Source organism: Camelus bactrianus, chromosome 25 (genome assembly GCF_048773025.1).
Source record: "Camelus bactrianus isolate YW-2024 breed Bactrian camel chromosome 25, ASM4877302v1, whole genome shotgun sequence".
Taxonomy (NCBI): Eukaryota; Metazoa; Chordata; class Mammalia; order Artiodactyla; family Camelidae; genus Camelus; species Camelus bactrianus.
Genome location: NC_133563.1, coordinates 35981345 through 35994708, shown reverse-complemented (window position 1 = coordinate 35994708; position 13364 = coordinate 35981345). Strand labels below are relative to the sequence as shown.

The following is a 13364-nucleotide window of genomic DNA, read 5'->3' as shown; positions in this document are numbered from 1 at the left end:
TCTGTAGAGGGGCCCGTCAGGTTGATCCTGGTTCATTCTAGTCTCCCAGCTTTTTTCCTGATGGTGACAAACCCCGAGAGTAGAAGAACACGGTGTGATCCACCTGCCAGCATGGGTCGTCAAGGCCATGTTGCAGATGCGCACCAGACAGGGAGGCCTGGAGGAGGTGGTGTGCACACACGCTCGTGTGTGTGTGTGTGTGTGTGTGTGCGCGCGCCTCATGTGCCTAAGACGTGTTTGCTCCCACTGGAGCCCTCTGCCCTTCCCCCGTGGCCGTGTGCCCCTTCCGAGTCCGGAGCAGGGTTTCTCATGCCGTTAGTGGCAGGAGCCCGGCCCTACTTCGTCTCTGATCTCTCTCTCCTGTTCCCTGCAAGTTGGTACCATTCTCAGCTTCCACGTGGCAGGTTGCCCTCCCCCCAGGCCTGGATTCCCCCAGGCTTAGAATAAGGGAAAACAACATGCACTTAGCTTTTCTTGACCAAAAAATCTTGGACCAGCCTCCCCAGCAGCCAGTCACATGCCCCAGATTAATGGAGGCTGGCGTGGGCCCCGTCCGAGCCTCAGGTCCACCCCTGAGGCTGGGGGGACCAGGTCACTCCCTCCAGAGTATATGAACTAGGCCCCGGGACTGCGTGACTCTCCAAAGAAAACAGGGAGCAAGTGGACGCTGGAAGGCAGACCAACCCCGCGTCCTCCCTGCTTTACTGCAGAGTCCGCTCTTCTGAGGACTCGTTCTGCTTCTCAGATCCCCCCAAGGCTCTTCTCCCACTGTGGTGATGTACTCCTGGAGTTTCTGTAACTCACTCTGCTGTGCAGTGGAGTGTGATGTCTGTCAGGTTCCCTAGGTGGCTTGTGAGTTCCTGAAAGTTAGAGACTTTCTGCACTGTTTTTCCACACCCCCGGCATGTGTCAGATGCTCGGCCAAGATGTCAGAAGGCCAGCGAGCAAGGGAGCCTGGGCTTGGAGCATCATGCCTGGCTCCCTGTGTGGCTGTTCAGCTTATTAGCTGAGTGGCCTGAGGTGGGTTCTTTTGCTTCTGTGAACTCAGTTTCCTCATCTAGAGAACAGGCATAATGGTGTCTCCTTTTGTCAAGTAACATGAGGCTTCATAGAGCATCTCATATAACGTCCGGCAAATTGAAGACGATGGCTCTTATGCACCTGATGTAGAGGGCAGTCATACCACGACTCCTGCCACCCCCACCCCACTGCCACTTTCAGAGTCACAAACAGTGGAATTTGGAAAGATACCTGCACACCTTTGTTGACTGCAGCATTATTTACAGTAGCCAGGATGCGGAAACAGCCTAAGTGTCCACTTAGAATGAATGGATAAAGGCGTGGTGTATACATACATACAATGGAATATTACTCAGCCATAAGAAAGAACAAGACCTTGCCATTTTCAACAACATGGACGGACCTAGAGGGCATCATACTAAGTGAACTAAGTCAGAGAGAGACAAATACCATATGACTTCACTTGCATAGGGAGTCTAAAAAACCAAAACGAGCAAATAAACATAACAAAACAGAAACAGACTCCTAGGACAGAGAAGACACAGGTGGTTGCCGAGGGGAGGCGGGTGGGGGAGTGGGCAAAATAAATGAAGGGGTTTAAGAGGTAGACACTTGTAGCTATAAGACAAATAAGTCACGAGGACGTAATGTGTGGCACTGGGACTAGAGTCAGTAACATTGTAATACCTTCATTCGGTGACATTGTGACTAGACACTTTGTGGTTATCAGTTTGTATATAAGTCGAATCACTGTGTAGTACACCTGAAACTAATATATTGTGTGTCAACTGTACTTCAGTAAAAAAGAGAAAAGGAAAAAAAAAATCACACAGGGAGTATCCTGCAAGGGCTTCTGTTTGTTAAAACATCAAAGAATATTCGTATCACAACTTTATTACTTTCAATAAAAGGCTTGGAAAAACGTTATGTAAAATATTTGAGCCAGTTTTGTTTTCACATCTGTTCGGTTCATTTCCCTTGTTGCTCTGTCCCAGTATTTTTCCAGCATTACGTTCTTTGCTGCTGCTTTTGTTGCTCTACTGGAAAGCTTCCCTGAGTGCTGGTCTGAGCTGTGCCTCTCCAGCGCCCGGGTGCGCAGGCAGCGCTGTCAGCCCCGGATGCATGAGGGGCCCTTGGGCTCAGTAGCGGCTGCTGATTCGAGTTACAAGGGCTCCTCGCGGCCTTCGCAGCTGAGTGCTTCTTCCTTCATGTGGCCCTGCCTGCTCTCCTGTCTGGTCCTCCCTGTGAAGCTGGGACAAACAGACCGAGGGCCAGGAGCGGAGGTGCTGCCTGAGGGGCCGGCATCTGGAGGAACCGGCCTGAGGCCAGGCTAGCTGGCTCATGGGCAGTATCTCCTTCACCAGAATGTCACTGTCACTGGGGCGAGGACCAGGTTCTGTTCCCTGCTGTGCCCCAGGTGTCTTGAGTGGAGCCTGAGATGTTAACAGAGACTTTTTTTTTTGTTTTAATTCAAGTATACTCAGTTACAATGTGTCAATTTCTGCTGTATAGCATAATGCTTTAGTTACACATATACAAAAAAAGATTTTTAATAAACCTCTGTTGAATGAATGACTGGACACTGGGCATGACCTAAACTGTCACAGGGGCTCACAGTCCAGAGGAGACAGGCAGGTGAGCCAACAAAGAGTGAGGGGTGAGACGTGGACCCGGAGGAGCCTGTGCATCCCTGCAGAACCTGGGAAAATCATCAGTTTTTGAGTAAGTAAAAATAACATTACTTAGGAGTGTTTTACAGTGAATGTTGACTTTACTTGTAATCAAAAGTAGTTACTGAACGCAAATCAGAACCACAGCAAGGTACTACCTCACCCGCTAGGGCGGCTATTATCAAAAACCGGGAAGTAACAGATTTTGATGGGAATGTGGAAAAACTGCACCCTATTGATACAGCTGGTGGGGATGAGAACGGTTTGGCTGCTGTGGAGAACAGAGTGGTGGGTCCTCAGAAAGTGAAACAGGGTTACCACCTGATTCACAGTTCTGGCCCTGGGTATACATCTGAGAACTGGAAACCTGCTCAAACAAATACGCACAGTGAACCCTTGAACCCTGTGTGTTTGAACATCATAGGTCCACTTATATGTAGCTTTTCTTCTGTAAATACGTGCTACAGGACTACACGATCTGTGGTTGGTTGAGTCCATGGACACAGAATTGTGTATTCCGAAGGCTGACTGTATGAAGTTATATGCAGATTTTCTATTGTGGGTGGGGTGGCAGCCCAGAAGGGCCACCTGTGCACTCACATTGACAGTAGCCCAAAGGTGGAAACAGCCCCAGGGTCTGTCAGTGGGCGAGTGGATAAACAGATCGTGGTATATCCACAGTGGAATATTACACAGCCATGAAAAGCAGTGAAGTACTAATCCACGTGGAAGCTTGGATCAAAGACAAAACTACCTCGAGAGGCTAATGCGTGTGGTGACAACGACACAGGGGCTGCACTCATGAGATGCGTACCCTGTTGTCACTGCGTTTCACTAGGCGGCCCCTTGTGGTGGGAGGACCCACGTCTCAGGAGGGAAACGAGGGTCTGTCCTCATCTTCAGTCCTCTCCGCACACCCTGCCCCACCAGCAGCCCCTTTCATGCAGTCACCACACAGATTCCTGCAGAAACCCCCCACCCCCCGCCTCCGTGGTGCACACTTCCTGGGGCTGGAGGGCCGTTGCTCCTGGGGCAGGTGCACCCGTGAGAAGGGGCTCTCCCTCCAGATGGGAAGGGAGATGTTCTCAGATAATCCCCGTCGTCTCTTTACAGAAGGACTGGGTCAGCTTGCTTGTGGCCTTTTATCTTGGAAGTGAGAGGCATAAAATACATGCTCGTGGCTTATGGAATATTAGAAGCTTAAGACTCACCTTCAGCTCCATTTTCTTACTGGAATTGACACCTCAATTTCTAATTTCCTTTGAGGTATTCCCATTCAGATGCCTTCATGGCCCTGTACACTCAGCATCAGTAAAATTGAAGCTATCCCGGACAGACAGCCTTAGGTTTGAGACCTACTTCAGCCGCTCGCCAGCTGTGTGGTCCTGATCCGATCCGAGAGCCTTGTCCCCTGACTTGTGCAGTGACGTCAGGACAGCGTGTCTGGGGTGCAAGGATGGGATGAGGTGGTGGGGGTGCAAGGACGGCCTTCGGCATGTGGCAGGTGCAGAAGGTTTAGTACTTTTTCTCCCCATCCCCCGCTACACCCCTTCACCCTTTTTTTGAAAAACTTAGACACAATGTTTATCCTCCCCCTAATTACCAGTGTCACTGTGTTCCCAGAGACTTAGCTCTATGCTTTATACTTGGACAGCACCCCCTTACCTGTGGGGATATATGTCCCAAGAAATCCTGGACTGTGTTCTCTAAAAAAATGATTTAGTTTATAAAATTGGGATAAAATAGATGTAAAATTGACCATTTTACCCACTTAAGCGTACGTTCCAGAAGCTTGAAGTACATTCACATTGCTGTGCAGCCAGCACCTCGTGCACCCACGGAGCTTCACACTTTGAATTCTCCCCTCCTCCCACAATGCGTTTTGCAGCGGCGTCCAGGCTGCTGGAATTTTTTGGTTATTCCTTCATTCATTCATTATTTATTGACCACCTACTATGTGTTATGCACTGGGCTTAGTACTGGGGATATGGAGCAGACGAGACTGGCACTGTTTCTACGGAACTCAGACTAGCAAGGAGCACAGTAATAAAAAAAAAAAAATCAATCCTGGACTAGGTTGGGGCGCACGGAGAAGCCTTCCACACAGGAGGCAGCGTGTGAGAAGGCGCAGAGGACTGAAGACGGCCGGGTAGTTGAGGGAAGCGCGGGGGCGTTCAGTGCCGAGGGCGGGCAGCTGAGCCAGCAGTGGGAGGCTGGGGCCGTCCTGCCTCCTTCATTTGGGTTTTTCCTGCAGCAGCAAACTGAACAGTTCCTTCATTCCCAATTTCACTTGGATTCTGTAGGTACATTTTAGCACAAGTGGTACTTACAGAGCAACAGGCTGTAAGTGCGAGGCGGGTAGTCTGGTCCTGCAGTGGGGCTGAGTCTGCTGAGCGCTGGTGGGCGCCTCCATGTGGAGCGGGCGGGATGCAGTGGCACTGAGGGCGACGTCTCCAGCCCCTGCTGTCGGAGCCCTGGGACCCGGCCTGGAGAGGCTGTCCTGTGTCGGGAACCAGGCCTTCTCTGGTAGCATCTCTGTTGTGCTCTGGACACCCTGTGGCCCGTTCCAGCTGGGCTTGCTTCTGCACCCCCTTCTCTCTCTCTGCCCCTCCAAGCCTTGCTTCGCTCTGAATCTTCAGCCCGTTGTTCAGTCTCCATTGTGGTTGGAGTAATTAAACGAACACTTAACGCCTGGAGCGGTGGGTCGGGGGTGAATCCTGCCTCTGCTCCCGGCCAGCTGTGCCATTGTGGGCAAGATGCTTCACCTCTCAGAGCTGCAGCTCCTGTGCCTGTCAAGTCAGGATCAGATTTACCTTGAGGACTGTGCAGAGGAGATGCGTTGGCAAGGTGCTTGGCGCACAGTCAGGGCCCTGTGAAGCCTGCAGACAATACTTTATTTTGTGTCACCAAAAGGAAGAGTTGGGGAAGGGTTGGGCATGCCGCTTCCAGTGGAGGTCCACCTGGGTTCCAGAGAACTCTAGGGATCCTCGGTTATTCGCTGAGACCTTCCAGCAAGTCATTGACTCCTCTGAGTCTCGACTTCCTCCTCTGAAAAGAGGGATGGTAACAGCGTGACCAAACCAGGCAGGGATCGAGGGCCTGGGCACGAGCTTGGCACAGCGCGAGCCTCAGTAACAGACGGTGCTCATCACATGTGCCTGTCGTGACTGCTCGCTCGCTTTCAGAACGCGGGCTAGTCTGGTCCACGGGCACCTGCTCCCCTTCCCTGACTACTGAGTAGGGCAGCAGCCTCTCCAGCCCAGACAGGAATGCTCGCTGGCAGTCGCACTCCTGGGCAGTGCACTGCCATGCAGTTCCTCGTCTCACCACACGGGGCCGCCCCTCCTCAGCCCAGCGCTGAGCTGCGCCGCGGGTGGGCCCCTTTAAGGAGGATTGCTTCAGAAACAGTATCAGTCACTTGATTTGGGTGGTTTTTTTTTTTTTTTTCTTTTCTTGCTCCTTTTTTACATGTAATGCTTGATTTTATTTGGGTTTGCAGAGTGAGAGACCTGATGTCCTTCTTTACTTCAGCTGAGTGGCTTGGGTGAGGTTCAGAACTTCTGGCATTATCCCCAAAGTTCTGCTTTATTCAACCAGCTTTTCTCTTGCCTCATGGGCTTTACTTGTGGGCGTGGTTTGGAGGCCGGTGGGAGGCACAGCTCTGCAGGGAGGACACCTGCTGATACCTCTGTTAAATAGAGTGACTCCCACCTGGCTCCCTCGCTGCCTGCTGTCACCGGCTGTCACTGCTGGGAGGGGAGCTCCTCTGAGGGCAGGGACGCTCCTTCCCTTCCATGCTGGCGAGCGGAGATATTTCCGTGTTCAGCATCTATTCCGTATGTACCTATTCAGTGTATTTCAGTATTTGTTGAACAGCTAAATAAAATAAGTGAATCTGGGGGAAGTCACTTGATCTTCCTGAGGAGTAGTTGCTGAGCTGTAAACTCACAGTAAGTTAGTCCTTGCTTCCAAGATTCGGGAGAGACCCTCTTCCGGGGTGGGGGGCATTATTTGGCCTCCTAGAGTGTGCAAATTTTCTGAGCCAACAATTCTATTTTTAGTTAATTTTTAGAAAAAGAAACAGACTCATGAACAAAGATGTGTATACTGGGTCGTTTGTCAAAGCATTATTTAAATAACCGAATTATTAGGAGCAGCAAATACCCAGTAATAGGGAATTAAGTAAAGTACAGTATATCCATATGGTGTATGCCCATCAGAAACGAAGACCTGGAAGGCCGTGCTAACGTGGGAAGCCGCCCAGGACTTAAGTAACGAAACATGTTAACAAAATAGTGTGAGCGACGTGGTCCCACTCCTATAAAATACACGCCCCGTATGTGTGCGCAGAAAACGTCTGGAAGAACACACATCAAGGTGTTAACAAGGGTTCTTTCTGTGTTTTGGGATTATGTGTGATTTTTTTTCTTTTTGCTTCTCAATATCTCCTAACATTTTGACAGTGAAAGTACATTCATTGTATAAAAAGAACCCACCTCCTTTTTTAAAAGGAAAAATGACTGAATTTAATGGGAAAGAAAATGTATGATTTCATGCAGAATTGGCACCTGGAAGTTCCACTTGTTGGAAAAAGAATTGGCTTTTTCTTTGAATTGAATCCTTAGCCCCAAATTGATGGCAGCCCCTGGCTCAGAGCTCCAGGGAGCCTTGTGGAACCTCGTTCTGCTCTGGACCCTTCTCAGAGCCACACTCTCACCCATGGGTCACCCCTGCTCCTCTCTTGTCCACAGAGATGGAAGGCTTCTGAGCAGAGAAGCAGTGCTTTTTCCAATTTTTGCTGCAGTGTGATGGTTTTACAGTCTTTTTTTTTTTTTTTGGACTTGCTTTTTTGAGGCTCCTTCCCTCGTACATGAAAATTTTTGCCATCCTCTCTGGTCTTCACAGTTAAAAAACTTTCGGCCATATCTCCATTCTGGAGATCCTGGGGCAGTCCCCACGTTGTATCGGTGGCCGCTCTCTTTCCTTCGTGGTGGTAACTTCATAAAGACTGCTTTTCCTCATCTTTGTGAGCCTTGGGCTGCGTCTTCCGTGGCTGCGGAGGGCGTGGAGGAGCCCGGCGGCGCTCCGCTGCCCCTCGGCGGTTTTGTTCCTGTATTGCAAACTGTTGCTAGGCTCCTGGTGCGGGTACAGATTGTTTTCAGATTTCTTTCTGGAAGCATGTGGCTTTTTTCTTGCATACTAGGAGAAAGAAAGTAAATTTATAATTCAAAAATAATTGGATAGTGTTTTTGCTCACTGTGTTAATAGCGGAAGTTTAACACCCTCTTTGGCGCCCACCCTTCCTCTGAGTCTCCCAGCAGTCCTGGGAGGCAAGCAGAATCATTATTTTCAGTTTTCAGAGGCAGGAGTCGAGGCTCTGAGATGTTGACTGGTTGCCCAGGCTTTACGTGGCGAGTGAGTATCCCTGTGGGACTGAACGCCCACGTCTCCTCGCTCCCAGCGCAAGGCTGGGGCCTCCTGTGTGTCAGGCCCTGCTGTCGGCATGCTGTCTGGATCCTTACAGCAGTCCTGTCGTGTTGAGTTTTATCCTCTCCATGCAGCGGGCCGAGGCTCAGAGAGGGAAGGACGTTGTCCTCCATCACACAGCTAGTGGTAGACAAGACCCGGGACCCTCATTCTGAACCCCAGTGCTTTTCGCCTACCCTCGCGTTCCTCGTAGCGAAGGCACTGACCGCTGTGCTTTCCAAGGCACGCCCTTGAACTTGCTAAGTGGTGGCTCTCAGACAAGCCACTTGAAAGATTCACAAGTGTTTCCAAAACCAGCGCCTGCCTCGTTGTCGCCGTTATCGGAACAGAGCCCCTTTTCCTGTCAGGCTTTGCCCATCAATTTGGCAGGTGTTGCAAGAACCAAGTTACACACTCAGTTGGTTTTAGCAAGTCTGTTTTTTTGAGCATTGATTGACAGTCAGGGGTCACATGTCAATAGATCCACAGAAATTTATCTTTTTGGCCAAAGGATTACGTATTGAAACAACTGGGACTGTCCTTTTAGTTAGTTAAAGTGACACCTAAGATCTAAGGGTTGGAAGCCATCTGAACGGTCACCCTCATGCCCCTCGGGGCCGTGTGTCTTCTCTGTGTCTGTTCCCCTTGTTCCCAGCATTCATTTATTAAGTGTTGGACAAATACTTTCTGAATTAAAAAAATGTAGTCCAGTCTCTACCAAATACAGGGATTTTTTTCTCCAGCATGTGAGTGGTGGCCGTGAGGTCTCTGCTTGGTCACGTCCAGCGAAGGGAGCTGAGGTTCTTCCTTACCTTGACCCGACGGGCCCTGGCCCCTGCCTCCGGGAGTCTCACCAAGTCTCCACTAGAGACTCCTAAAGGGGTGGGTCTCCCTTCCCGAAGCTTGGTGTTCCTGGGCTGAACAGTCCCAGGTTGGAAACGCATCTAGATCTCCCTGCCCTTGTGTTTACCGGTGAAAACTTTTGCCCTTTGAAGTGGCAGCCCCCAGAATCTACCCATCCACGGAGCGAGCCCGTCGGCCATGAGCTGTTATTTAGGGAGCATCTACTAAGGGTCAGGGATGGTAATGAAAGAGCTTCCTGCCCACAGGGAGCTCAGTCCAGCAGGGGGAGATGCATCGATGCAGCAGCTCCACAGCACAGCCGTCTCAGAGCACAGCCCAAGTGCCATGCTGGACTTCCGCCGAGGGACTGGGCCGCTTCCACTGAGACTCGCGAGGAGTCAAGATTCCACGTACGTTTGCTCACGTGACAGATACGCGCTGAGCCCCTGTCTCTGCCAGGCGTGTGCTGGACCATGGGGCACAATGATAGGGTCTTTCTCTCACGGGGTTTGTAGTCTGTAGACAGAGTCCTCTGATTCAAATAACTGAGACAGAAGCTCTGACGGCAAGGATGTGATTCTCTGAGGTCAGAGACTAACCCAGACTAGGGTATCAGATGAGCTTTTCCCGAGGAGACGCTGAGATCTGAAGGGAGAGTGAGGGCTTGGGAGACAGGCGAGAGGGTGGACGTTCAGAGCGGAGGGAACAGAGGGCGAGGGGGCTGGAGTGGTGGTCGGCCGGGGGAACGTAGCCAGGCAGCCTGTAGGCCACAGTGAGGCTTGGTGTTTGTTACCAGGGTGTTGGGAGCCTTGGAGGATTGCAGGTGGTGGGGGGACGAGGGGCGTGAGATGGTAAGCGTGCACCCTTGCTCCAGTGTGGGGACCAGCGCTGGAGGGGAGGCCAGTGTGGAAACACTACGATACTAGTCCAAGAGAAACAAGATGATGGCTTGGGTAAGGTGATGGCCTTCAGAGAGATTTGGAAACAAGAAAGGCTGGCACCTGGTGGTGGAGGATGTGGGGGAAGGAGACGGAGTTTCTGACCTGGGCGTTGGGACTGATGGTAGAGTCGTGTCTGTGCCGGGAAATGTGGGACAGGAAAGGAGTTCCCTTGGCAGAGGCAGGGTGGACCTGGTCATGGGCTCACACTCAGATTTGGGCAGTGTGGGTGCCTTTGAAATAGCCAAGCGGCGTAGACAGCTGTGTAAACAGATCTAGAGCTCCGAGGTGCTGGGTGAGCTGACTCTGGAAAAATGGTTGGCGGGTTTCCAGGTGAGCCTCTGAGAAGGACACTGGGGGCAGCCGGCAGAGGGAGGGTGGGGCACAGCACAAGCGCGGTGCTCAGAAGAGCTCTGGTATTGGGGGCGCAGACGGCTCTCAGGGGTTCAGGGGGTGGGGTGTAGTGGAAGGTATGAACGGAGAGCTGTGGGCTTGAGCAGGTCCTGGAGAACCTTTGATGCCGCGGTAGGGAATATGGACTTTGTCCTGGAGGTATCAGCAGCTGTCGGGATGTTAGCAGGTGACTGTTACAGTCAAATCTGCTCTTCAGAGAGAGCCCTCCGCTGGTAGAGTGGGTGGGTTTGGTGAGTCATTCATTCATTCGTCCGCCGGTGCCGGAGGGCGCAGGCTCTGGCCGAGCACTGTCTTAGATGTGGGTGGGACAAAGGCCAGTGAGACGGAGATGGTGCTTGAATGGGTGGACACCTGCCAGGGAGGAGGTCCTCACAGCTGTTGAATAGTGACGTGGGGACTGTGGGCACAGGCGCTCGGGGGTTGCAGCACGGACCAGGGAGCTCAGCAGACTCTGCAGAGAGTGCCTTTCTGAGAGGAAGTAAAACAGACTTAAAAGACCTGTCGGGACCTGGGTGTCACAGAATCGCGTGCGGAGAGAAGGAGGCGGCGGTCACGGGTGGGGGGAGAAGTGGCCAAGAGTGCTGGGGAGTCTCCATCGGGTTGCTGTCAGAAGTTGAAGGGCAAAGCGAGGGTGGTGGGAGGTGCTGGGGAGGGGCCGGGGCTCCCACAGCAGCCTGGAGTCTGAACAAAAGGCTGCGATCCGATCAGCCCTGCCTTTCAGAGGGACCACAGGGAGCGGTGCAGACCTGAGACTGAGGAGCCCTTCACCATACAGACAACCCCGCAGAGAGCAAGCCCCGTTAGGGAGAGCGAGTAAAGGGCACCGGCGAGGACGCCCTGCCGACGTCACCTTGGCGGTGGGAGCCAGGATGCTCCCCGAGACCGACTCCTGCCCTTCCTGCTCCGCGCTGTGCAGGCGGTGCTGGCCGGGGACTCGGGCCGGCCTCCAGGTCGGAAAGGGGCAGGCAAACCACCTCCGCTTGCAGAAGGTACGGTCTTGTGTGAGTCTTTCACTCAGACACCGTTAGAACTGCTCAGCGAGGTCAGCAGAGCTGCAGGGTACTAAGAAAATAATTCTTTTAATAATAGTATTAAGAATAATAAAATAATTAGGAATAAACTTAACACAAAGAAGTGGAAGATGTGCATCTGTAAAACATCACTGAGAGAAGTTCCAGAAGGCCTAGCTGCCGGGGGCGCCCGTGCTCCTGGGGTGGACTCCACGCTGTCTGCACGTGGACCTGCGGGCGGCCGGCCAGAGCCGACGAGAGGCCTCAGGGGGAACCGACCCTGCCCACACCTGCTTCTCAGACTTGCAGCCCCTGTGCTGAGAGTGCATTTCCGCTGTTTCCGTCACACCCCATTTCGCTCCTTTATTTTGGCAGCGCTGGCGGACTAATCCAGAGAGGAAGGAAGGACGTTCAAGAGGAGAGACCCTCCACCAGACGGTGGAGTCCGGGCCTGTCCTCCAGCTCTGGCTCCTCTGTGCAGGGGCTCCTGTGTCGCCACGGTTACTGAGGGTGTGCCCATCCCCCGCTGAGGGGCTGCCTGCCCTCCTACCCCCTCCCCTCGTCCGCTGTCCCTCTCAGCCTCCCTGTATCTGTCCCCTGCAATCGATTCTTTGCAACTGAATGTCGCAGTGAGATGAACCCTTTGTTGAATGTCATCTGACTGGTTTTGATGCCATGTATCAGCCAGGAGAAGTCATTTATAATTTCAGCTCTGCTGTCTCTCACGTTGGCTCTCCCCAGAGACCTGCGGTGTCCAAGGAATTGAAATAAACTTCCTTATTCTGTTCTTATTGAAGTCACTGGTTTAAAACAGAAAAACAATCCCTTGGGAGACAGTGCCAGAGGAGCAGCAGCAGAGAGCCCCGGCCGTGCCTGGGTCCTTGTTCAGCCTTTCTCCTGGGTCTCCTGGCCATCTCAGCACCCCCCACCTCTCTTCTCCCCTGCCCTTCAGTGTGGATGTGGCTGGGGTGTGATTATCAACCAGCTGCTTTGTACGTTTGTCTCTGTCTCGAGCCCCTCTCCTCTCCTGGTTCTAGTTCACCACCCGTGGCTGCTGGTGATTTTGGGGGCTTACTCCTTTGGTCCAGCTAGTGTCCACCCTGAGTACCTCCTGACCTTCCTTTTCCTCATCTATAAAATGAGGGCCACACTGATGATGTACACACAGGAGGGTGTTGTGATTAAAGAAGATGGTGTGATGGCAACCTGGGCAGTCGTGCCCGGTCCCCGTAAGCCTTTGCAGTGTGTGCATTCAGCCACCTCCGCCGTCCCCACCCCCAGCCCCACCCCACCCCCACCTCCACCTCCACCGTCCCCACCCCAACTCCGCCACGTGCACGTCTTCCCCGCCAGACGTCCTGCCCACGTATCTCGCCAGAGCGTGTCATCCAGTCAGAGTCCTTTGGGGTTTAAATAGTGTTACACAGACATACCTGCAGGTAGACACGCGTACGTAGGGGTGTGTGTGCATAGTGTTACACAGAGTCATCTCGTGTCGGCTCCTCAGACTTCTCAGGGCTCAGATTTGTCCCTCATAAACAGGGTCAAGTTGAGCAAAGACGCGAGTGAGGTGACGGGTCCCCGGGCACCTCGGAAGAAGACGAACTGTATACGTCTCACCAACACAGCAGCCCGCATGCAGGTGTTCTCCCCCCGTTTCGCAGGCGAGCAGTGGGATGCCCGGTCAGTAATCGGAGAGAAGAATATTCTGCATCCATCTGAGGGCCCGAGGGCCCTGCGCTGTTGGCTGTCCTGGGCTGTTCCTGCCTGGCTTGCTGTCGGGGCGACACTGGCCTGCCGGGCACCCATGGGGCGTCGTTTGCAGGGACACTGGCACCACAGGAGTGAGACCCTAGGTTAGACAGCACCATTGCTCTCAGGGGTGTAATAATAGTAGTAGTAATGATGATGATGATAGTTCCTGCCACCGGGAAGGGGCTTTCATATTTATTACCTTGTTTAGCCTCCCCAGACAAGCCGGCTTAGCCCAGCAAGGACAGATG

The 13364-nt window shown here is 52.6% G+C and overlaps 1 protein-coding gene and 1 long non-coding RNA gene across 4 annotated transcripts in view; both read left to right on the top strand.

Moving 5' to 3' along the window:
- The window catches only part of TRAPPC9 (trafficking protein particle complex subunit 9), a 404238-nt gene that overhangs the window by 163084 nt on the left and 227790 nt on the right, over window positions 1-13364 (top strand). The gene's annotated exons all lie outside the window — the stretch shown is intronic.
- LOC141575051 (uncharacterized) lies at window positions 10374-12148 on the top strand. The gene is made up of 2 exons (XR_012502319.1): window positions 10374-11340; window positions 11737-12148. It is a non-coding gene; the product is annotated as an uncharacterized LOC141575051 (long non-coding RNA).